Here is a 15,586-nt window from a genome sequence, read left to right as displayed (position 1 = left end):
TTATGGTTTCTGCTCTTGCCTGACAGCAGAGGGCGCTGTTTGAGACTTTTTGCTGGAGTCTAGTTTGGCCTGCGTCACCTTCAAATAGGATCTTTTCAGTTGACCTGGCAGCTTACGGCCATACTACCCTGAAAACGCCCGATCTCGGAAGCTAAGCAGGGGCGGGCCTGGTTAGTACTTGGATGGGAGACCGCCTGGGAATACCAGGTGCTGTAAGCTTTTTATGGTTTCTGCTCTTGCCTGACAGCAAAGGGCGCTGTTTGAGACTTTTTGTCAGAGTCTAGTTTGGCATGCGTCACCTTCAAATAGGATCTTTTCAGTTGACCTGGCAGTTTACAGCCATACTACCCTGAAACGCCCGATCTCGTCCGATCTCGGAAGCTAAGCAGGGGCGGGCCTGGTTAGTACTTGGATGGGAGACCGCCTGGGAATACCAGGTGCTGTAAGCTTTTTATGGTTTCTGCTCTTGCCTGACAGCAGAGGGCGCTGTTTGACACTTTTTGCTGGAGTCTAGTTTGGCCTGCGTCGCCTTCAAATAAGATTTTTTCAGTTGCCCTTAAAGCTAACGGCCATACTACCCTGAAAATGCCCGATCTCGTCCGATCTCGTAAGCTAAACATGGGTGGGCCTGGTTAGTACTTGGATGGGAGACAACCTGGGAATACCAGGTGCTGTAAGCTTTTTATGGTTTCTGCTCTTGCCTGACAGCAGAGGGCGCTGTTTGACACTTTTTGCTGGAGTCTAGTTTGGCCTGCGTCGCCTTCAAATAGGATCTTTTCAGTTGACCTGGCAGGTTACGGCCATACTACCCTTAAAACGCCTGATCTCGTCCGATCTCGGAAGCTAAGCAGGGGCGGGCCTGGTTAGTACTTGGATGGGAGACCGCCTGGGAATACCAGGTGCTGTAAGCTTTTTATGGTTTCTGCTCTTGCCTGACTGCAGAAGGCGCTGTTTGACACTTTTTGCTGGAGTCTAGTTTGGCCTGCGTCGCCTTCAAATAGGATCTTTTCAGTTGCCTTGGCAGCTTACAGCCATACTACACTGAAAACGCCCGATCTCATCCGATCTCGGAAGCTAAGCAGGGGCGGGCCTGGTTAGTACTTGGATGGGAGACCGCCTGGCAATACCAGGTGCTGTAAGCTTTTTATGGTTTCTGCTCTTGCCTGACAGCAGAGGGCGCTGTTTGACACTTTTTGCTGGAGTCTAGTTTGGCCTGCGTCGCCTTCAAATAGGATCTTTTCAGTTGACCTGGCAGGTTACGGCCATACTACCCTTAAAACGCCTGATCTCGTCCGATCTCGGAAGCTAAGCAGGGGCGGGCCTGGTTAGTACTTGGATGGGAGACCGCCTGGGAATACCAGGTGCTGTAAGCTTTTTATGGTTTCTGCTCTTGCCTGACTGCAGAAGGCGCTGTTTGACACTTTTTGCTGGAGTCTAGTTTGGCCTGCGTCGCCTTCAAATAGGATCTTTTCAGTTGCCTTGGCAGCTTACAGCCATACTACCCTGAAAACGCCCGATCTCATCCGATCTCGGAAGCTAAGCAGGGGCGGGCCTGGTTAGTACTTGGATGGGAGACCGCCTGGTAATACCAGGTGCTGTAAGCTTTTTATGGTTTCTGCTCTTGCCTGACAGCAGAGGGCGCTGTTTGACACTTTTTGCTGGAGTCTAGTTTGGCCTGCGTCGCCTTCAAATAAGATTTTTTCAGTTGCCCTTAAAGCTAACGGCCATACTACCCTGAAAACGCCCGATCTCGTCCGATCTCGGAAGCTAAGCAGGGGCTGGCCTGGTTAGTACTTGGATGGGAGACCGCCTGGGAATACTAGGTGCTGTAAGCTTCTTTTTATGGTTTCTGTTCTTGCCTGACAGCAGAGGGCGCTGTTTGACACTTTTTGCTGGAGTCTAGTTTGGCCTGCGTCGCCTTCAAATAAGATTTTTTCAGTTGCCCTTAAAGCTTACGGCCATACTACCCTGAAAACGCCCGATCTCGTCCGATCTCGGAAGCAAAGCAGGGACGGGCCTGGTTAGTACTTGGATGGGAGACCGCCTGGGAATACCAGGTGCTGTAAGCTTTTTATGGTTTCTGCTCTTGCCTGACAGCAGAGGGCGCTGTTTGACACTTTTTGCTGGAGTCTAGTTTGGCCTGCGTCGCCTTCAAATAGGATCTTTTCAGTTGATCTGGCAGCTTACGGCCATACTACCCTGAAAACGCCCGATCTCGTCCGATCTCGTAAGCTAAACAGGGGTGGGCCTGGTTAGTACTTGGATGGGAGACCGCCTGGGAATACCAGGTGCTGTAAGCTTTTTATGGTTTCTGCTCTTGCCTGACAGCAGAGGGCGCTGTTTGACACTTTTTCCTGGAGTCTAGTTTGGCCTGCGTCGCCTTCAAATAGGATCTTTTCAGTTGCCTTGGCAGCTTACAGCCATACTACCCTGAAAACGCCCGATCTCATCCGATCTCGGAAGCTAAGCAGGGGCGGGCCTGGTTAGTACTTGGATGGGAGACCGCCTAGGAATACCAGGTGCTGTAAGCTTTTTATGGTTTCTGCTCTTGCCTGAAAGCAGAGGGCGCTGTTTGACACTTTTTGCTGGAGTCTAGTTTGGCCTGCGTCGCCTTCAAATAGGATCTTTTAAGTTGCCCTGGCTGCTTACGGCCATACTACCCTGAAAACGCCCGATCTCGGAAGCTAAGCAGGGGCGGGCCTGGTTAGTACTTGGATGGGAGACCGCCTGGGAATACCAGGTGCTGTAAGCTTTTTATGGTTTCTGCTCTTGCCTGACAGCAGAGGGCGCTGTTTGAGACTTTTTGCTGGAGTCTAGTTTGGCCTGCGTCACCTTCAAATAGGATCTTTTCAGTTGACCTGGCAGCTTACGGCCATACTACCCTGAAAACGCCCGATCTCGGAAGCTAAGCAGGGGCGGGCCTGGTTAGTACTTGGATGGGAGACCGCCTGGGAATACCAGGTGCTGTAAGCTTTTTATGGTTTCTGCTCTTGCCTGACAGCAAAGGGCGCTGTTTGACACTTTTTGTCAGAGTCTAGTTTGGCATGCGTCACCTTCAAATAGGATCTTTTCAGTTGACCTGGCAGTTTACAGCCATACTACCCTGAAACGCCAGATCTCGTCCGATCTCGTCCGATCTCGGAAGCTAAGCAGGGGCGGTCCTGGTTAGTACTTGGATGGGAGACCGCCTGGGAATACCAGGTGCTGTAAGCTTTTTATGGTTTCTGCTCTTGCCTGACAGCAGAGGGCGCTGTTTGACACTTTTTGCTGGAGTCTAGTTTGGCCTGCGTCGCCTTCAAATAGGATCTTTTCAGTTGACCTGGCAGGTTACGGCCATACTACCCTTAAAACGCCTGATCTCGTCCGATCTCGGAAGCTAAGCAGTGGCGGGCCTGGTTAGTACTTGGATGGGAGACCGCCTGGGAATACCAGGTGCTGTAAGCTTTTTATGGTTTCTGCTCTTGCCTGACTGCAGAAGGCGCTGTTTGACACTTTTTGCTGGAGTCTAGTTTGGCCTGCGTCGCCTTCAAATAGGATCTTTTCAGTTGCCTTGGCAGCTTACAGCCATACTACCCTGAAAACGCCCGATCTCATCCGATCTCGGAAGCTAAGCAGGGGCGGGCCTGGTTAGTACTTGGATGGGAGACCGCCTGGGAATACCAGGTGCTGTAAGCTTTTTATGGTTTCTGCTCTTGCCTGACAGCAGAGGGCGCTGTTTGACACTTTTTGCTGGAGTCTAGTTTGGCCTGCGTCGCCTTCAAATAAGATTTTTTCAGTTGCCCTTAAAGCTAACGGCCATACTACCCTGAAAATGCCCGATCTCGTCCGATCTCGTAAGCTAAACATGGGTGGGCCTGGTTAGTACTTGGATGGGAGACCGCCTGGGAATACCAGGTGCTGTAAGCTTTTTATGGTTTCTGCTCTTGCCTGACAGCAGAGGGCGCTGTTTGACACTTTTTGCTGGAGTCTAGTTTGGCCTGCGTCGCCTTCAAATAGGATCTTTTCAGTTGACCTGGCAGGTTACGGCCATACTACCCTTAAAACGCCTGATCTCGTCCGATCTCGGAAGCTAAGCAGGGGCGGGCCTGGTTAGTACTTGGATGGGAGACCGCCTGGGAATACCAGGTGCTGTAAGCTTTTTATGGTTTCTGCTCTTGCCTGACTGCAGAAGGCGCTGTTTGACACTTTTTGCTGGAGTCTAGTTTGGCCTGCGTCGCCTTCAAATAGGATCTTTTCAGTTGCCTTGGCAGCTTACAGCCATACTACCCTGAAAACGCCCGATCTCATCCGATCTCGAAAGCTAAGCAGGGGCGGGCCTGGTTAGTACTTGGATGGGAGACCGCCTGGGAATACCAGGTGCTGTAAGCTTTTTATGGTTTCTGCTCTTGCCTGACAGCAGAGGGCGCTGTTTGACACTTTTTGCTGGAGTCTAGTTTGGCCTGCGTCGCCTTCAAATAAGATTTTTTCAGTTGCCCTTAAAGCTAACGGCCATACTACCCTGAAAACGCCCGATCTCGTCCGATCTCGGAAGCTAAGCAGGGGCTGGCCTGGTTAGTACTTGGATGGGAGACCGCCTGGGAATACTAGGTGCTGTAAGCTTCTTTTTATGGTTTCTGTTCTTGCCTGACAGCAGAGGGCGCTGTTTGACACTTTTTGCTGGAGTCTAGTTTGGCCTGCGTCGCCTTCAAATAAGATTTTTTCAGTTGCCCTTAAAGCTTACGGCCATACTACCCTGAAAACGCCCGATCTCGTCCGATCTCGGAAGCAAAGCAGGGGCGGGCCTGGGTAGTACTTGGATGGGAGACCGCCTGGGAATACCAGGTGCTATAAGCTTTTTATGGTTTCTGCTCTTGCCTGACAGCAGAGGGCGCTGTTTGACACTTTTTGCTGGAGTCTAGTTTGGCCTGCGTTGCCTTCAAATAGGATCTTTTCAGTTGATCTGGCAGCTTACGGCCATACTACCCTGAAAACGCCCGATCTCGTCCGATCTCGTAAGCTAAACAGGGGTGGGCCTGGTTAGTACTTGGATGGGAGACCGCCTGGGAATACCAGGTGCTGTAAGCTTTTTATGGTTTCTGCTCTTGCCTGACAGCAGAGGGCGCTGTTTGACACTTTTTCCTGGAGTCTAGTTTGGCCTGCGTCGCCTTCAAATAGGATCTTTTCAGTTACCTTGGCAGCTTATAGCCATACTACCCTGAAAACGCCCGATCTCATCCGATCTCGGAAGCTAAGCAGGGGCGGGCCTGGTTAGTACTTGGATGGGAGACCGCCTAGGAATACCAGGTGCTGTAAGCTTTTTATGGTTTCTGCTCTTGCCTGAAAGCAGAGGGCGCTGTTTGACACTTTTTGCTGGAGTCTAGTTTGGCCTGCGTCGCCTTCAAATAGGATCTTTTAAGTTGCCCTGGCAGCTTACGGCCATACTACCCTGAAAACGCCCGATCTCGGAAGCTAAGCAGGGGCGGGCCTGGTTAGTACTTGGATGGGAGACCGCCTGGGAATACCAGGTGCTGTAAGCTTTTTATGGTTTCTGCTCTTGCCTGACAGCAGAGGGCGCTGTTTGAGACTTTTTGCTGGAGTCTAGTTTGGCCTGCGTCACCTTCAAATAGGATCTTTTCAGTTGACCTGGCAGCTTACGGCCATACTACCCTGAAAACGCCCGATCTCGGAAGCTAAGCAGGGGCGGGCCTGGTTAGTACTTGGATGGGAGACCGCCTGGGAATACCAGGTGCTGTAAGCTTTTTATGGTTTCTGCTCTTGCCTGACAGCAAAGGGCGCTGTTTGAGACTTTTTGTCAGAGTCTAGTTTGGCATGCGTCACCTTCAAATAGGATCTTTTCAGTTGACCTGGCAGTTTACAGCCATACTACCCTGAAACGCCCGATCTCGTCCGATCTCGTCCGATCTCGGAAGCTAAGCAGGGGCGGTCCTGGTTAGTACTTGGATGGGAGACCACCTGGGAATACCAGGTGCTGTAAGCTTTTTCTGGTTTCTGCTCTTGCCTGACAGCAGAGGGCGCTGTTTGACACTTTTTGCTGGAGTCTAGTTTGGCCTGCGTCGCCTTCAAATAGGATCTTTTCAGTTGACCTGGCAGGTTACGGCCATACTACCCTTAAAACGCCTGATCTCGTCCGATCTCGGAAGCTAAGCAGGGGCGGGCCTGGTTAGTACTTGGATGGGAGACCGCCTGGGAATACCAGGTGCTGTAAGCTTTTTATGGTTTCTGCTCTTGCCTGACTGCAGAAGGCGCTGTTTGACACTTTTTGCTGGAGTCTAGTTTGGCCTGCGTCGCCTTCAAATAGGATCTTTTCAGTTGCCTTGGCAGCTTACAGCCATACTACCCTGAAAACGCCCGATCTCATCCGATCTCGGAAGCTAAGCAGGGGCGGGCCTGGTTAGTACTTGGATGGGAGACCGCCTGGGAATACCAGGTGCTGTAAGCTTTTTATGGTTTCTGCTCTTGCCTGACAGCAGAGGGCGCTGTTTGACACTTTTTGCTGGAGTCTAGTTTGGCCTGCGTCGCCTTCAAATAAGATTTTTTCAGTTGCCCTTAAAGCTAACGGCCATACTACCCTGAAAATGCCCGATCTCGTCCGATCTCGTAAGCTAAACATGGGTGGGCCTGGTTAGTACTTGGATGGGAGACAACCTGGGAATACCAGGTGCTGTAAGCTTTTTATGGTTTCTGCTCTTGCCTGACAGCAGAGGGCGCTGTTTGACACTTTTTGCTGGAGTCTAGTTTGGCCTGCGTCGCCTTCAAATAGGATCTTTTCAGTTGACCTGGCAGGTTACGGCCATACTACCCTTAAAACGCCTGATCTCATCCGATCTCGGAAGCTAAGCAGGGGCGGGCCTGGTTAGTACTTGGATGGGAGACCGCCTGGCAATACCAGGTGCTGTAAGCTTTTTATGGTTTCTGCTCTTGCCTGACAGCAGAGGGCGCTGTTTGACACTTTTTGCTGGAGTCTAGTTTGGCCTGCGTCGCCTTCAAATAAGATTTTTTCAGTTGCCCTTAAAGCTAACGGCCATACTACCCTGAAAACGCCCGATCTCATCCGATCTCGGAAGCTAAGCAGGGGCTGGCCTGGTTAGTACTTGGATGGGAGACCGCCTGGGAATACTAGGTGCTGTAAGCTTCTTTTTATGGTTTCTGTTCTTGCCTGACAGCAGAAGGCGCTGTTTGACACTTTTTGCTGGAGTCTAGTTTGGCCTGCGTCGCCTTCAAATAAGATTTTTTCAGTTGCCCTTAAAGCTTACGGCCATACTACCCTGAAAACGACCGATCTCGTCCGATCTCGGAAGCAAAGCAGGGGCGGGCCTGGTTAGTACTTGGATGGGAGACCGCCTGGGAATACCAGGTGCTGTAAGCTTTTTATGGTTTCTGCTCTTGCCTGACAGCAGAGGGCGCTGTTTGACACTTTTTGCTGGAGTCTAGTTTGGCCTGCGTCGCCTTCAAATAGGATCTTTTCAGTTGATCTGGCAGCTTACGGCCATACTACCCTGAAAACGCCCGATCTCGTCCGATCTCGTAAGCTAAACAGGGGTGGGCCTGGTTAGTACTTGGATGGGAGACCGCCTGGGAATACCAGGTGCTGTAAGCTTTTTATGGTTTCTGCTCTTGCCTGACAGCAGAGGGCGCTGTTTGACACTTTTTCCTGGAGTCTAGTTTGGCCTGCGTCGCCTTCAAATAGGATCTTTTCAGTTGCCTTGGCAGCTTACAGCCATACTACCCTGAAAACGCCCGATCTCATCCGATCTCGGAAGCTAAGCAGGGGCGGGCCTGTTTAGTACTTGGATGGGAGACCGCCTAGGAATACCAGGTGCTGTAAGCTTTTTATGGTTTCTGCTCTTGCCTGAAAGCAGAGGGCGCTGTTTGACACTTTTTGCTGGAGTCTAGTTTGGCCTGCGTCGCCTTCAAATAGGATCTTTTAAGTTGCCCTGGCAGCTTACGGCCATACTACCCTGAAAACGCCCGATCTCGGAAGCTAAGCAGGGGCGGGCCTGGTTAGTACTTGGATGGGAGACCGCCTGGGAATACCAGGTGCTGTAAGCTTTTTATGGTTTCTGCTCTTGCCTGACAGCAGAGGGCGCTGTTTGAGACTTTTTGCTGGAGTCTAGTTTGGCCTGCGTCACCTTCAAATAGGATCTTTTCAGTTGACCTGGCAGCTTACGGCCATACTACCCTGAAAACGCCCGATCTCGGAAGCTAAGCAGGGGCGGGCCTGGTTAGTACTTGGATGGGAGACCGCCTGGGAATACCAGGTGCTGTAAGCTTTTTATGGTTTCTGCTCTTGCCTGACAGCAAAGGGCGCTGTTTGACACTTTTTGTCAGAGTCTAGTTTGGCATGCGTCACCTTCAAATAGGATCTTTTCAGTTGACCTGGCAGTTTACAGCCATACTACCCTGAAACGCCCGATCTCGTCCGATCTCGTCCGATCTCGGAAGCTAAGCAGGGGCGGTCCTGGTTAGTACTTGGATGGGAGACCGCCTGGGAATACCAGGTGCTGTAAGCTTTTTATGGTTTCTGCTCTTGCCTGACAGCAGAGGGCGCTGTTTGACACTTTTTGCTGGAGTCTAGTTTGGCCTGCGTCGCCTTCAAATAGGATCTTTTCAGTTGACCTGGCAGGTTACGGCCATACTACCCTTAAAACGCCTGATCTCGTCCGATCTCGGAAGCTAAGCAGGGGCGGGCCTGGTTAGTACTTGGATGGGAGACCGCCTGGGAATACCAGGTGCTGTAAGCTTTTTATGGTTTCTGCTCTTGCCTGACTGCAGAAGGCGCTGTTTGACACTTTTTGCTGGAGTCTAGTTTGGCCTGCGTCGCCTTCAAATAGGATCTTTTAAGTTGCCCTGGCAGCTTACGGCCATACTACCCTGAAAACGCCCGATCTCGGAAGCTAAGCAGGGGCGGGCCTGGTTAGTACTTGGATGGGAGACCGCCTGGGAATACCAGGTGCTGTAAGCTTTTTATGGTTTCTGCTCTTGCCTGACAGCAGAGGGCGCTGTTTGAGACTTTTTGCTGGAGTCTAGTTTGGCCTGCGTCACCTTCAAATAGGATCTTTTCAGTTGACCTGGCAGCTTACGGCCATACTACCCTGAAAACGCCCGATCTCGGAAGCTAAGCAGGGGCGGGCCTGGTTAGTACTTGGATGGGAGACCGCCTGGGAATACCAGGTGCTGTAAGCTTTTTATGGTTTCTGCTCTTGCCTGACAGCAAAGGGCGCTGTTTGACACTTTTTGTCAGAGTCTAGTTTGGCATGGTTCACCTTCAAATAGGATCTTTTCAGTTGACCTGGCAGTTTACAGCCATACTACCCTGAAACGCCCGATCTCGTCCGATCTCGTCCGATCTCGGAAGCTAAGCAGGGGCGGTCCTGGTTAGTACTTGGATGGGAGACCGCCTGGGAATACCAGGTGCTGTAAGCTTTTTATGGTTTCTGCTCTTGCCTGACAGCAGAGGGCGCTGTTTGACACTTTTTGCTGGAGTCTAGTTTGGCCTGCGTCGCCTTCAAATAGGATCTTTTCAGTTGACCTGGCAGGTGACGGCCATACTACCCTTAAAACGCCTGATCTCGTCCGATCTCGGAAGCTAAGCAGGGGCGGGCCTGGTTAGTACTTGGATGGGAGACCGCCTGGGAATACCAGGTGCTGTAAGCTTTTTATGGTTTCTGCTCTTGCCTGACTGCAGAAGGCGCTGTTTGACACTTTTTTGCTGGAGTCTAGTTTGGCCTGCGTCGCCTTCAAATAGGATCTTTTCAGTTGCCTTGGCAGCTTACAGCCATACTACCCTGAAAACGCCCGATCTCATCCGATCTCGGAAGCTAAGCAGGGGCGGGCCTGGTTAGTACTTGGATGGGAGACCGCCTGGGAATACCAGGTGCTGTAAGCTTTTTATGGTTTCTGCTCTTGCCTGACAGCAGAGGGCGCTGTTTGACACTTTTTGCTGGAGTCTAGTTTGGCCTGCGTCGCCTTCAAATAAGATTTTTTCAGTTGCCCTTAAAGCTAACGGCCATACTACCCTGAAAATGCCCGATCTCGTCCGATCTCGTAAGCTAAACATGGGTGGGCCTGGTTAGTACTTGGATGGGAGACCGCCTGGGAATACCAGGTGCTGTAAGCTTTTTATGGTTTCTGCTCTTGCCTGACAGCAGAGGGCGCTGTTTGACACTTTTTGCTGGAGTCTAGTTTGGCCTGCGTCGCCTTCAAATAGGATCTTTTCAGTTGACCTGGCAGGTTACGGCCATACTACCCTTAAAACACCTGATCTCGTCCGATCTCGGAAGCTAAGCAGGGGCGGGCCTGGTTAGTACTTGGATGGGAGACCGCCTGGGAATACCAGGTGCTGTAACCTTTTTATGGTTTCTGCTCTTGCCTGACTGCAGAAGGCGCTGTTTGACACTTTTTGCTGGAGTCTAGTTTGGCCTGCGTCGCCTTCAAATAGGATCTTTTCAGTTGCCTTGGCAGCTTACAGCCATACTACCCTGAAAACGCCCGATCTCATCCGATCTCGGAAGCTAAGCAGGGGCGGGCCTGGTTAGTACTTAGATGGGAGACCGCCTAGGAATACCAGGTGCTGTAAGCTTTTTATGGTTTCTGCTCTTGCCTGAAAGCAGAGGGCGCTGTTTGACACTTTTTGCTGGAGTCTAGTTTGGCCTGTGTCGCCTTCAAATAGGATCTTTTAAGTTGCCCTGGCAGCTTACGGCCATACTACCCTGAAAACGCCCGATCTCGGAAGCTAAGCAGGGGCGGGCCTGGTTAGTACTTGGATGGGAGACCGCCTGGGAATACCAGGTGCTGTAAGCTTTTTATGGTTTCTGCTCTTGCCTGACAGCAGAGGGCGCTGTTTGACACTTTTTGTCAGAGTCTAGTTTGGCATGCGTCACCTTCAAATAGGATCTTTTCAGTTGACCTGGCAGTTTACAGCCATACTACCCTGAAACGCCCGATCTCGTCCGATCTCGGAAGCTAAGCAGGGGCGGTCCTGGTTAGTACTTGGATGGGAGACCGCCTGGGAATACCAGGTGCTGTAAGCTTTTTATGGTTTCTGCTCTTGCCTGACAGCAGAGGGCGCTGTTTTACACTTTTTGCTGGAGTCTAGTTTGGCCTGCGTCGCCTTCAAATAAGATTTTTTCAGTTGCCCTTAAAGCTTACGGCCATACTACCCTGAAAACGCCCGATCTCGTCCGATCTCGGAAGCTAAGCAGGGGCTGGCCTGGTTAGTACTTGGATGGGAGACCGCCTGGGAATACTAGTGCTGTAAGCTTTTTATGGTTTCTGCTCTTGCCTGACAGCAGAGGGCGCTGTTTGACACTTTTTGCTGGAGTCTAGTTTGGCCTGCGTCGCCTTCAAATAAGATTTTTTCAGTTGCCCTTAAAGCTTACGGCCATACTACCCTGAAAACGCCCGATCTCGTCCGATCTCGGAAGCAAAGCAGGGGCGGGCCTGGTTAGTACTTGGATGGGAGACCGCCTGGGAATACCAGGTGCTGTAAGCCTTTTATGGTTTCTGCTCATGCCTGACAGCAGAGGGCACTGTTTGACACTTTTTGCTGGAGTCTAGTTTGGCCTGCGTCGCCTTCAAATAGGATCTTTTCAGTTGACCTGGCAGCTTACGGCCAAACTACCCTGAAAACACCCGATCTCGGACGCTAAGCAGGGGCGGGCCTGGTTAGTACTTGGATGGGAGACCGCCTGGGAATACCAGGTGCTGTAAGCTTTTTATGGTTTCTGCTCTTGCCTGACAGCAGAGGGCGCTGTTTGACACTTTTTGCTGGAGTCTAGTTTGGCCTGCGTCACCTTCAAATAGGATCTTTTCAGTTCACCTGGCAGCTTACGGCCATACTACCCTGAAAACGCCCGATCTCGGAAGCTAAGCAGGGGCGGGCCTGGTTAGTACTTGGATGGGAGACCGCCTGGGAATACCAGGTGCTGTAAGGTTTTTATGGTTTCTGCTCTTGCCTGACAGCAAAGGGCGCTGTTTGACACTTTTTGCCAGAGTCTAGTTTGGCCTGCGTCACCTTCAAATAGGATCTTTTCAGTTGACCTGGCAGCTTACGGACATACTACCCTGAAAAAGCCCGATCTCGGAAGCTAAGCAGGGGCGGGCCTGGTTAGTACTTGGATGGGAGACCGCCTGGGAATACCAGGCGCTGTAAGCTTTAAATGGTTTCTGCTCTTGCCTGACAGCAGAGGGCGCTGTTTGACACTTTTTGCTGCAGTCTAGTTTGGCCTGCGTCGCCTTCAAATAGGATCTTTTCAGTTGATCTGGCAGCTTACGGCCATACTACCCTGAAAACGCCCGATCTCGGACGCTAAGCAGGGGCGGGCCTGGTTTGTACTTGGATGGGAGACCGCCTGGAGTCTAGTTTGGCCTGCGTCGCCTTCAAATAGGATCTTTTCAGTTGACCTGGCAGCTTACGGCCATACTACCCTGAAAACGCCCGATCTCGGAAGCTAAGCAGGGGCGGGCCTGGTTAGTACTTGGATGGGAGACCGCCTGGGAATACCAGGTGCTGTAAGCTTTTTATGGTTTCTGCTCTTGCCTGACAGCAAAGGGCGCTGTTTGACACTTTTTGTCAGAGTCTAGTTTGGCATGCGTCACCTTCAAATAGGATCTTTTCAGTTGACCTGGCAGTTTACAGCCATACTACCCTGAAACGCCCGATCTCGTCCGATCTCGTCCGATCTCAGAAGCTAAGCAGGGGCGGTCCTGGTTAGTACTTGGATGGGAGACCGCCTGGGAATACCAGGTGCTGTAAGCTTTTTATGGTTTCTGCTCTTGCCTGACAGCAGAGGGCGCTGTTTTACACTTTTTGCTGGAGTCTAGTTTGGCCTGCGTCGCCTTCAAATAAGATTTTTTCAGTTGCCCTTAAAGCTTACGGCCATACTACCCTGAAAACGCCCGATCTCGTCCGATCTCGGAAGCTAAGCAGGGGCTGGCCTGGTTAGTACTTGGATGGGAGACCGCCTGGGAATACTAGTGCTGTAAGCTTTTTATGGTTTCTGCTCTTGCCTGACAGCAGAGGGCGCTGTTTGACACTTTTTGCTGGAGTCTAGTTTGGCCTGCGTCGCCTTCAAATAAGATTTTTTCAGTTGCCCTTAAAGCTTACGGCCATACTACCCTGAAAACGCCCGATCTCGTCCGATCTCGGAAGCAAAGCAGGGGCGGGCCTGGTTAGTACTTGGATGGGAGACCGCCTGGGAATACCAGGTGCTGTAAGCCTTTTATGGTTTCTGCTCATGCCTGACAGCAGAGGGCGCTGTTTGACACTTTTTGCTGGAGTCTAGTTTGGCCTGCGTCGCCTTCAAATAGGATCTTTTCAGTTGACCTGGCAGCTTACGGCCAAACTACCCTGAAAACGCCCGATCTCGGACGCTAAGCAGGGGCGGGCCTGGTTAGTACTTGGATGGGAGACCGCCTGGGAATACCAGGTGCTGTAAGCTTTTTATGGTTTCTGCTCTTGCCTGACAGCAGAGGGCGCTGTTTGACACTTTTTGCTGGAGTCTAGTTTGGCCTGCGTCGCCTTCAAATAAGATTTTTTCAGTTGCCCTTAAAGCTAACGGCCATACTACCCTGAAAACGCCCGATCTCGTCCGATCTCGGAAGCTAAGCAGGGGCTGGCCTGGTTAGTACTTGGATGGGAGACCGCCTGGGAATACTAGGTGCTGTAAGCTTCTTTTTATGGTTTCTGTTCTTGCCTGACAGCAGAGGGCGCTGTTTGACACTTTTTGCTGGAGTCTAGTTTGGCCTGCGTCGCCTTCAAATAAGATTTTTTCAGTTGCCCTTAAAGCTTACGGCCATACTACCCTGAAAACGCCCGATCTCGTCCGATCTCGGAAGCAAAGCAGGGGCGGGCCTGGTTAGTACTTGGATGGGAGACCGCCTGGGAATACCAGGTGCTGTAAGCCTTTTATGGTTTCTGCTCATGCCTGACAGCAGAGGGCGCTGTTTGACACTTTTTGCTGGAGTCTAGTTTGGCCTGCGTCGCCTTCAAATAGGATCTTTTCAGTTGACCTGGCAGCTTACGGCCAAACTACCCTGAAAACGCCCGATCTCGGACGCTAAGCAGGGGCGGGCCTGGTTAGTACTTGGATGGGAGACCGCCTGGGAATACCAGGTGCTGTAAGCCTTTTATGGTTTCTGCTCATGCCTGACAGCAGAGGGCACTGTTTGACACTTTTTGCTGGAGTCTAGTTTGGCCTGCGTCACCTTCAAATAGGATCTTTTCAGTTCACCTGGCAGCTTACGGCCATACTACCCTGAAAACGCCCGATCTCGGAAGCTAAGCAGGGGCGGGCCTGGTTAGTACTTGGATGGGAGACCGCCTGGGAATACCAGGTGCTGTAAGCTTTTTATGGTTTCTGCTCTTGCCTGACTGCAGAAGGCGCTGTTTGACACTTTTTGCTGGAGTCTAGTTTGGCCTGCGTCGCCTTCAAATAGGATCTTTTCAGTTGCCTTGGCAGCTTACAGCCATACTACCCTGAAAACGCCCGATCTCATCCGATCTCGGAAGCTAAGCAGGGGCGGGTCTGGTTAGTACTTGGATGGGAGACCGCCTGGGAATACCAGGTGCTGTAAGCTTTTTATGGTTTCTGCTCTTGCCTGACAGCAGAGGGCGCTGTTTGACACTTTTTGCTGGAGTCTAGTTTGGCCTGCGTCGCCTTCAAATAAGATTTTTTCAGTTGCCCTTAAAGCTAACGGCCATACTACCCTGAAAACGCCCAATCTCGTCCGATCTCGGAAGCTAAGCAGGGGCTGGCCTGGTTAGTACTTGGATGGGAGACCGCCTGGGAATACTAGGTGCTGTAAGCTTCTTTTTATGGTTTCTGTTCTTGCCTGACAGCAGAGGGCGCTGTTTGACACTTTTTGCTGGAGTCTAGTTTGGCCTGCGTCGCCTTCAAATAAGATTTTTTCAGTTGCCCTTAAAGCTTACGGCCATACTACCCTGAAAACGCCCGATCTCGTCCGATCTCGGAAGCAAAGCAGGGGCGGGCCTGGTTAGTACTTGGATGGGAGACCGCCTGGGAATACCAGGTGCTGTAAGCTTTTTATGGTTTCTGCTCTTGCCTGACAGCAGAGGGCGCTGTTTGACACTTTTTGCTGGAGTGTAGTTTGGCCTGCGTCGCCTTCAAATAGGATCTTTTCAGTTGATCTGGCAGCTTACGGCCATACTACCCTGAAAACGCCCGATCTCGTCCGATCTCGTAAGCTAAACAGGGGTGGGCCTGGTTAGTACTTGGATGGGAGACAGCCTGGGAATACCAGGTGCTGTAAGCTTTTTATGGTTTCTGCTCTTGCCTGACAGCAGAGGGCGCTGTTTGACACTTTTTTCTGGAGTCTAGTTTGGCCTGCGTCGCCTTCAAATAGGATCTTTTCAGTTGCCTTGGCAGCTTACAGCCATACTACCCTGAAAACGCCCGATCTCATCCGATCTCGGAAGCTAAGCAGGGGCGGGCCTGGTTAGTACTTGGATGAGAGACCGCCTAGGAATACCAGGTGCTGTAAGCTTTTTATGGTTTCTGCTCTTGCCTGAAAGCAGTGGGCGCTGTTTGACACTTTTTGCTGGAGTCTAGTTTGGCCTGCGTCGCCT

At 51.5% G+C, this 15,586-nt stretch overlaps 43 non-coding genes and 24 pseudogenes across 43 annotated transcripts; all 67 read left to right on the top strand.

Annotated features, from left to right (window-relative positions):
* Positions 1–110: 110 nt before the first annotated feature.
* Positions 111–219, top strand: LOC131100488 (5S ribosomal RNA; annotated as a pseudogene).
* Positions 220–331: 112 nt separating this feature from the next.
* LOC131098446 (5S ribosomal RNA) lies at positions 332–449 on the top strand. Its single transcript, XR_009117319.1, has one exon. It is a non-coding gene; the product is annotated as a 5S ribosomal RNA (ribosomal RNA).
* Positions 450–561: 112 nt separating this feature from the next.
* On the top strand, positions 562–680 carry LOC131141021 (5S ribosomal RNA; annotated as a pseudogene).
* Positions 681–792: 112 nt separating this feature from the next.
* LOC131098686 (5S ribosomal RNA) lies at positions 793–911 on the top strand. Its single transcript, XR_009117549.1, has one exon. It is a non-coding gene; the product is annotated as a 5S ribosomal RNA (ribosomal RNA).
* A 112-nt stretch (positions 912–1,023) lies between these two features.
* LOC131098983 (5S ribosomal RNA) lies at positions 1,024–1,142 on the top strand. The gene has a single exon (XR_009117827.1). It is a non-coding gene; the product is annotated as a 5S ribosomal RNA (ribosomal RNA).
* A 112-nt stretch (positions 1,143–1,254) lies between these two features.
* On the top strand, positions 1,255–1,373 carry LOC131098685 (5S ribosomal RNA). The gene has a single exon (XR_009117548.1). It is a non-coding gene; the product is annotated as a 5S ribosomal RNA (ribosomal RNA).
* Positions 1,374–1,485: 112 nt separating this feature from the next.
* On the top strand, positions 1,486–1,604 carry LOC131143405 (5S ribosomal RNA). Its single transcript, XR_009133453.1, has one exon. It is a non-coding gene; the product is annotated as a 5S ribosomal RNA (ribosomal RNA).
* Positions 1,605–1,716: 112 nt separating this feature from the next.
* LOC131098345 (5S ribosomal RNA) lies at positions 1,717–1,835 on the top strand. Its single transcript, XR_009117221.1, has one exon. It is a non-coding gene; the product is annotated as a 5S ribosomal RNA (ribosomal RNA).
* Positions 1,836–1,950: 115 nt separating this feature from the next.
* Positions 1,951–2,069, top strand: LOC131101198 (5S ribosomal RNA). Its single transcript, XR_009119171.1, has one exon. It is a non-coding gene; the product is annotated as a 5S ribosomal RNA (ribosomal RNA).
* A 112-nt stretch (positions 2,070–2,181) lies between these two features.
* LOC131097488 (5S ribosomal RNA) lies at positions 2,182–2,300 on the top strand. Its single transcript, XR_009116390.1, has one exon. It is a non-coding gene; the product is annotated as a 5S ribosomal RNA (ribosomal RNA).
* A 112-nt stretch (positions 2,301–2,412) lies between these two features.
* On the top strand, positions 2,413–2,531 carry LOC131101163 (5S ribosomal RNA). The gene has a single exon (XR_009119168.1). It is a non-coding gene; the product is annotated as a 5S ribosomal RNA (ribosomal RNA).
* A 112-nt stretch (positions 2,532–2,643) lies between these two features.
* LOC131100487 (5S ribosomal RNA) lies at positions 2,644–2,752 on the top strand (annotated as a pseudogene).
* A 112-nt stretch (positions 2,753–2,864) lies between these two features.
* LOC131100486 (5S ribosomal RNA) lies at positions 2,865–2,973 on the top strand (annotated as a pseudogene).
* Positions 2,974–3,085: 112 nt separating this feature from the next.
* LOC131141398 (5S ribosomal RNA) lies at positions 3,086–3,213 on the top strand (annotated as a pseudogene).
* A 112-nt stretch (positions 3,214–3,325) lies between these two features.
* Positions 3,326–3,444, top strand: LOC131099977 (5S ribosomal RNA). The gene has a single exon (XR_009118748.1). It is a non-coding gene; the product is annotated as a 5S ribosomal RNA (ribosomal RNA).
* Positions 3,445–3,556: 112 nt separating this feature from the next.
* Positions 3,557–3,675, top strand: LOC131099375 (5S ribosomal RNA). Its single transcript, XR_009118209.1, has one exon. It is a non-coding gene; the product is annotated as a 5S ribosomal RNA (ribosomal RNA).
* Positions 3,676–3,787: 112 nt separating this feature from the next.
* Positions 3,788–3,906, top strand: LOC131100150 (5S ribosomal RNA). The gene has a single exon (XR_009118914.1). It is a non-coding gene; the product is annotated as a 5S ribosomal RNA (ribosomal RNA).
* A 112-nt stretch (positions 3,907–4,018) lies between these two features.
* Positions 4,019–4,137, top strand: LOC131098681 (5S ribosomal RNA). The gene has a single exon (XR_009117546.1). It is a non-coding gene; the product is annotated as a 5S ribosomal RNA (ribosomal RNA).
* Positions 4,138–4,249: 112 nt separating this feature from the next.
* Positions 4,250–4,368, top strand: LOC131142605 (5S ribosomal RNA). The gene has a single exon (XR_009132677.1). It is a non-coding gene; the product is annotated as a 5S ribosomal RNA (ribosomal RNA).
* Positions 4,369–4,480: 112 nt separating this feature from the next.
* On the top strand, positions 4,481–4,599 carry LOC131098344 (5S ribosomal RNA). Its single transcript, XR_009117220.1, has one exon. It is a non-coding gene; the product is annotated as a 5S ribosomal RNA (ribosomal RNA).
* Positions 4,600–4,714: 115 nt separating this feature from the next.
* LOC131097561 (5S ribosomal RNA) lies at positions 4,715–4,833 on the top strand. Its single transcript, XR_009116460.1, has one exon. It is a non-coding gene; the product is annotated as a 5S ribosomal RNA (ribosomal RNA).
* Positions 4,834–4,945: 112 nt separating this feature from the next.
* On the top strand, positions 4,946–5,064 carry LOC131097487 (5S ribosomal RNA). Its single transcript, XR_009116389.1, has one exon. It is a non-coding gene; the product is annotated as a 5S ribosomal RNA (ribosomal RNA).
* A 112-nt stretch (positions 5,065–5,176) lies between these two features.
* Positions 5,177–5,295, top strand: LOC131142849 (5S ribosomal RNA). The gene has a single exon (XR_009132913.1). It is a non-coding gene; the product is annotated as a 5S ribosomal RNA (ribosomal RNA).
* A 112-nt stretch (positions 5,296–5,407) lies between these two features.
* Positions 5,408–5,516, top strand: LOC131100485 (5S ribosomal RNA; annotated as a pseudogene).
* A 112-nt stretch (positions 5,517–5,628) lies between these two features.
* Positions 5,629–5,737, top strand: LOC131100484 (5S ribosomal RNA; annotated as a pseudogene).
* A 112-nt stretch (positions 5,738–5,849) lies between these two features.
* LOC131141024 (5S ribosomal RNA) lies at positions 5,850–5,977 on the top strand (annotated as a pseudogene).
* Positions 5,978–6,089: 112 nt separating this feature from the next.
* Positions 6,090–6,208, top strand: LOC131098680 (5S ribosomal RNA). Its single transcript, XR_009117545.1, has one exon. It is a non-coding gene; the product is annotated as a 5S ribosomal RNA (ribosomal RNA).
* A 112-nt stretch (positions 6,209–6,320) lies between these two features.
* Positions 6,321–6,439, top strand: LOC131099262 (5S ribosomal RNA). Its single transcript, XR_009118097.1, has one exon. It is a non-coding gene; the product is annotated as a 5S ribosomal RNA (ribosomal RNA).
* A 112-nt stretch (positions 6,440–6,551) lies between these two features.
* LOC131141020 (5S ribosomal RNA) lies at positions 6,552–6,670 on the top strand (annotated as a pseudogene).
* A 112-nt stretch (positions 6,671–6,782) lies between these two features.
* On the top strand, positions 6,783–6,901 carry LOC131100044 (5S ribosomal RNA). Its single transcript, XR_009118811.1, has one exon. It is a non-coding gene; the product is annotated as a 5S ribosomal RNA (ribosomal RNA).
* Positions 6,902–7,013: 112 nt separating this feature from the next.
* LOC131097786 (5S ribosomal RNA) lies at positions 7,014–7,132 on the top strand. The gene has a single exon (XR_009116679.1). It is a non-coding gene; the product is annotated as a 5S ribosomal RNA (ribosomal RNA).
* Positions 7,133–7,247: 115 nt separating this feature from the next.
* On the top strand, positions 7,248–7,366 carry LOC131098077 (5S ribosomal RNA). The gene has a single exon (XR_009116958.1). It is a non-coding gene; the product is annotated as a 5S ribosomal RNA (ribosomal RNA).
* A 112-nt stretch (positions 7,367–7,478) lies between these two features.
* On the top strand, positions 7,479–7,597 carry LOC131097486 (5S ribosomal RNA). The gene has a single exon (XR_009116388.1). It is a non-coding gene; the product is annotated as a 5S ribosomal RNA (ribosomal RNA).
* A 112-nt stretch (positions 7,598–7,709) lies between these two features.
* LOC131143057 (5S ribosomal RNA) lies at positions 7,710–7,828 on the top strand. Its single transcript, XR_009133111.1, has one exon. It is a non-coding gene; the product is annotated as a 5S ribosomal RNA (ribosomal RNA).
* A 112-nt stretch (positions 7,829–7,940) lies between these two features.
* On the top strand, positions 7,941–8,049 carry LOC131100482 (5S ribosomal RNA; annotated as a pseudogene).
* A 112-nt stretch (positions 8,050–8,161) lies between these two features.
* Positions 8,162–8,270, top strand: LOC131100480 (5S ribosomal RNA; annotated as a pseudogene).
* A 112-nt stretch (positions 8,271–8,382) lies between these two features.
* Positions 8,383–8,510, top strand: LOC131141173 (5S ribosomal RNA; annotated as a pseudogene).
* Positions 8,511–8,622: 112 nt separating this feature from the next.
* LOC131098679 (5S ribosomal RNA) lies at positions 8,623–8,741 on the top strand. Its single transcript, XR_009117544.1, has one exon. It is a non-coding gene; the product is annotated as a 5S ribosomal RNA (ribosomal RNA).
* A 112-nt stretch (positions 8,742–8,853) lies between these two features.
* On the top strand, positions 8,854–8,962 carry LOC131100479 (5S ribosomal RNA; annotated as a pseudogene).
* Positions 8,963–9,074: 112 nt separating this feature from the next.
* Positions 9,075–9,183, top strand: LOC131100478 (5S ribosomal RNA; annotated as a pseudogene).
* Positions 9,184–9,295: 112 nt separating this feature from the next.
* Positions 9,296–9,423, top strand: LOC131141172 (5S ribosomal RNA; annotated as a pseudogene).
* A 112-nt stretch (positions 9,424–9,535) lies between these two features.
* On the top strand, positions 9,536–9,654 carry LOC131099673 (5S ribosomal RNA). Its single transcript, XR_009118496.1, has one exon. It is a non-coding gene; the product is annotated as a 5S ribosomal RNA (ribosomal RNA).
* A 113-nt stretch (positions 9,655–9,767) lies between these two features.
* LOC131099148 (5S ribosomal RNA) lies at positions 9,768–9,886 on the top strand. The gene has a single exon (XR_009117986.1). It is a non-coding gene; the product is annotated as a 5S ribosomal RNA (ribosomal RNA).
* Positions 9,887–9,998: 112 nt separating this feature from the next.
* On the top strand, positions 9,999–10,117 carry LOC131100149 (5S ribosomal RNA). Its single transcript, XR_009118913.1, has one exon. It is a non-coding gene; the product is annotated as a 5S ribosomal RNA (ribosomal RNA).
* Positions 10,118–10,229: 112 nt separating this feature from the next.
* LOC131142959 (5S ribosomal RNA) lies at positions 10,230–10,348 on the top strand. The gene has a single exon (XR_009133018.1). It is a non-coding gene; the product is annotated as a 5S ribosomal RNA (ribosomal RNA).
* A 112-nt stretch (positions 10,349–10,460) lies between these two features.
* On the top strand, positions 10,461–10,579 carry LOC131142773 (5S ribosomal RNA). The gene has a single exon (XR_009132839.1). It is a non-coding gene; the product is annotated as a 5S ribosomal RNA (ribosomal RNA).
* Positions 10,580–10,691: 112 nt separating this feature from the next.
* Positions 10,692–10,800, top strand: LOC131100477 (5S ribosomal RNA; annotated as a pseudogene).
* A 112-nt stretch (positions 10,801–10,912) lies between these two features.
* Positions 10,913–11,030, top strand: LOC131099697 (5S ribosomal RNA). Its single transcript, XR_009118515.1, has one exon. It is a non-coding gene; the product is annotated as a 5S ribosomal RNA (ribosomal RNA).
* A 112-nt stretch (positions 11,031–11,142) lies between these two features.
* On the top strand, positions 11,143–11,260 carry LOC131099494 (5S ribosomal RNA). Its single transcript, XR_009118322.1, has one exon. It is a non-coding gene; the product is annotated as a 5S ribosomal RNA (ribosomal RNA).
* Positions 11,261–11,372: 112 nt separating this feature from the next.
* Positions 11,373–11,491, top strand: LOC131141093 (5S ribosomal RNA). The gene has a single exon (XR_009132497.1). It is a non-coding gene; the product is annotated as a 5S ribosomal RNA (ribosomal RNA).
* A 112-nt stretch (positions 11,492–11,603) lies between these two features.
* Positions 11,604–11,712, top strand: LOC131141134 (5S ribosomal RNA; annotated as a pseudogene).
* Positions 11,713–11,824: 112 nt separating this feature from the next.
* On the top strand, positions 11,825–11,933 carry LOC131141167 (5S ribosomal RNA; annotated as a pseudogene).
* A 112-nt stretch (positions 11,934–12,045) lies between these two features.
* Positions 12,046–12,154, top strand: LOC131142385 (5S ribosomal RNA; annotated as a pseudogene).
* A 254-nt stretch (positions 12,155–12,408) lies between these two features.
* Positions 12,409–12,517, top strand: LOC131100476 (5S ribosomal RNA; annotated as a pseudogene).
* Positions 12,518–12,629: 112 nt separating this feature from the next.
* On the top strand, positions 12,630–12,757 carry LOC131142196 (5S ribosomal RNA; annotated as a pseudogene).
* Positions 12,758–12,869: 112 nt separating this feature from the next.
* LOC131099492 (5S ribosomal RNA) lies at positions 12,870–12,987 on the top strand. The gene has a single exon (XR_009118321.1). It is a non-coding gene; the product is annotated as a 5S ribosomal RNA (ribosomal RNA).
* Positions 12,988–13,099: 112 nt separating this feature from the next.
* Positions 13,100–13,218, top strand: LOC131141080 (5S ribosomal RNA). Its single transcript, XR_009132495.1, has one exon. It is a non-coding gene; the product is annotated as a 5S ribosomal RNA (ribosomal RNA).
* Positions 13,219–13,330: 112 nt separating this feature from the next.
* LOC131141590 (5S ribosomal RNA) lies at positions 13,331–13,439 on the top strand (annotated as a pseudogene).
* A 112-nt stretch (positions 13,440–13,551) lies between these two features.
* On the top strand, positions 13,552–13,670 carry LOC131098343 (5S ribosomal RNA). Its single transcript, XR_009117219.1, has one exon. It is a non-coding gene; the product is annotated as a 5S ribosomal RNA (ribosomal RNA).
* A 115-nt stretch (positions 13,671–13,785) lies between these two features.
* LOC131141069 (5S ribosomal RNA) lies at positions 13,786–13,904 on the top strand. Its single transcript, XR_009132494.1, has one exon. It is a non-coding gene; the product is annotated as a 5S ribosomal RNA (ribosomal RNA).
* Positions 13,905–14,016: 112 nt separating this feature from the next.
* Positions 14,017–14,125, top strand: LOC131141491 (5S ribosomal RNA; annotated as a pseudogene).
* A 112-nt stretch (positions 14,126–14,237) lies between these two features.
* On the top strand, positions 14,238–14,346 carry LOC131100475 (5S ribosomal RNA; annotated as a pseudogene).
* A 112-nt stretch (positions 14,347–14,458) lies between these two features.
* Positions 14,459–14,577, top strand: LOC131142685 (5S ribosomal RNA). The gene has a single exon (XR_009132754.1). It is a non-coding gene; the product is annotated as a 5S ribosomal RNA (ribosomal RNA).
* Positions 14,578–14,689: 112 nt separating this feature from the next.
* LOC131100018 (5S ribosomal RNA) lies at positions 14,690–14,808 on the top strand. Its single transcript, XR_009118787.1, has one exon. It is a non-coding gene; the product is annotated as a 5S ribosomal RNA (ribosomal RNA).
* A 115-nt stretch (positions 14,809–14,923) lies between these two features.
* LOC131142757 (5S ribosomal RNA) lies at positions 14,924–15,042 on the top strand. The gene has a single exon (XR_009132824.1). It is a non-coding gene; the product is annotated as a 5S ribosomal RNA (ribosomal RNA).
* A 112-nt stretch (positions 15,043–15,154) lies between these two features.
* Positions 15,155–15,273, top strand: LOC131099795 (5S ribosomal RNA). Its single transcript, XR_009118567.1, has one exon. It is a non-coding gene; the product is annotated as a 5S ribosomal RNA (ribosomal RNA).
* Positions 15,274–15,385: 112 nt separating this feature from the next.
* On the top strand, positions 15,386–15,504 carry LOC131098067 (5S ribosomal RNA). Its single transcript, XR_009116948.1, has one exon. It is a non-coding gene; the product is annotated as a 5S ribosomal RNA (ribosomal RNA).
* Positions 15,505–15,586: the final 82 nt, after the last annotated feature.

Source organism: Doryrhamphus excisus, chromosome 13 (genome assembly GCF_030265055.1).
Source record: "Doryrhamphus excisus isolate RoL2022-K1 chromosome 13, RoL_Dexc_1.0, whole genome shotgun sequence".
NCBI lineage: Eukaryota > Metazoa > Chordata > Actinopteri > Syngnathiformes > Syngnathidae > Doryrhamphus > Doryrhamphus excisus.
The sequence above is the reverse complement of the archived record's forward strand: the minus strand, read 5'-3'. Positions and strand labels throughout refer to the sequence as shown.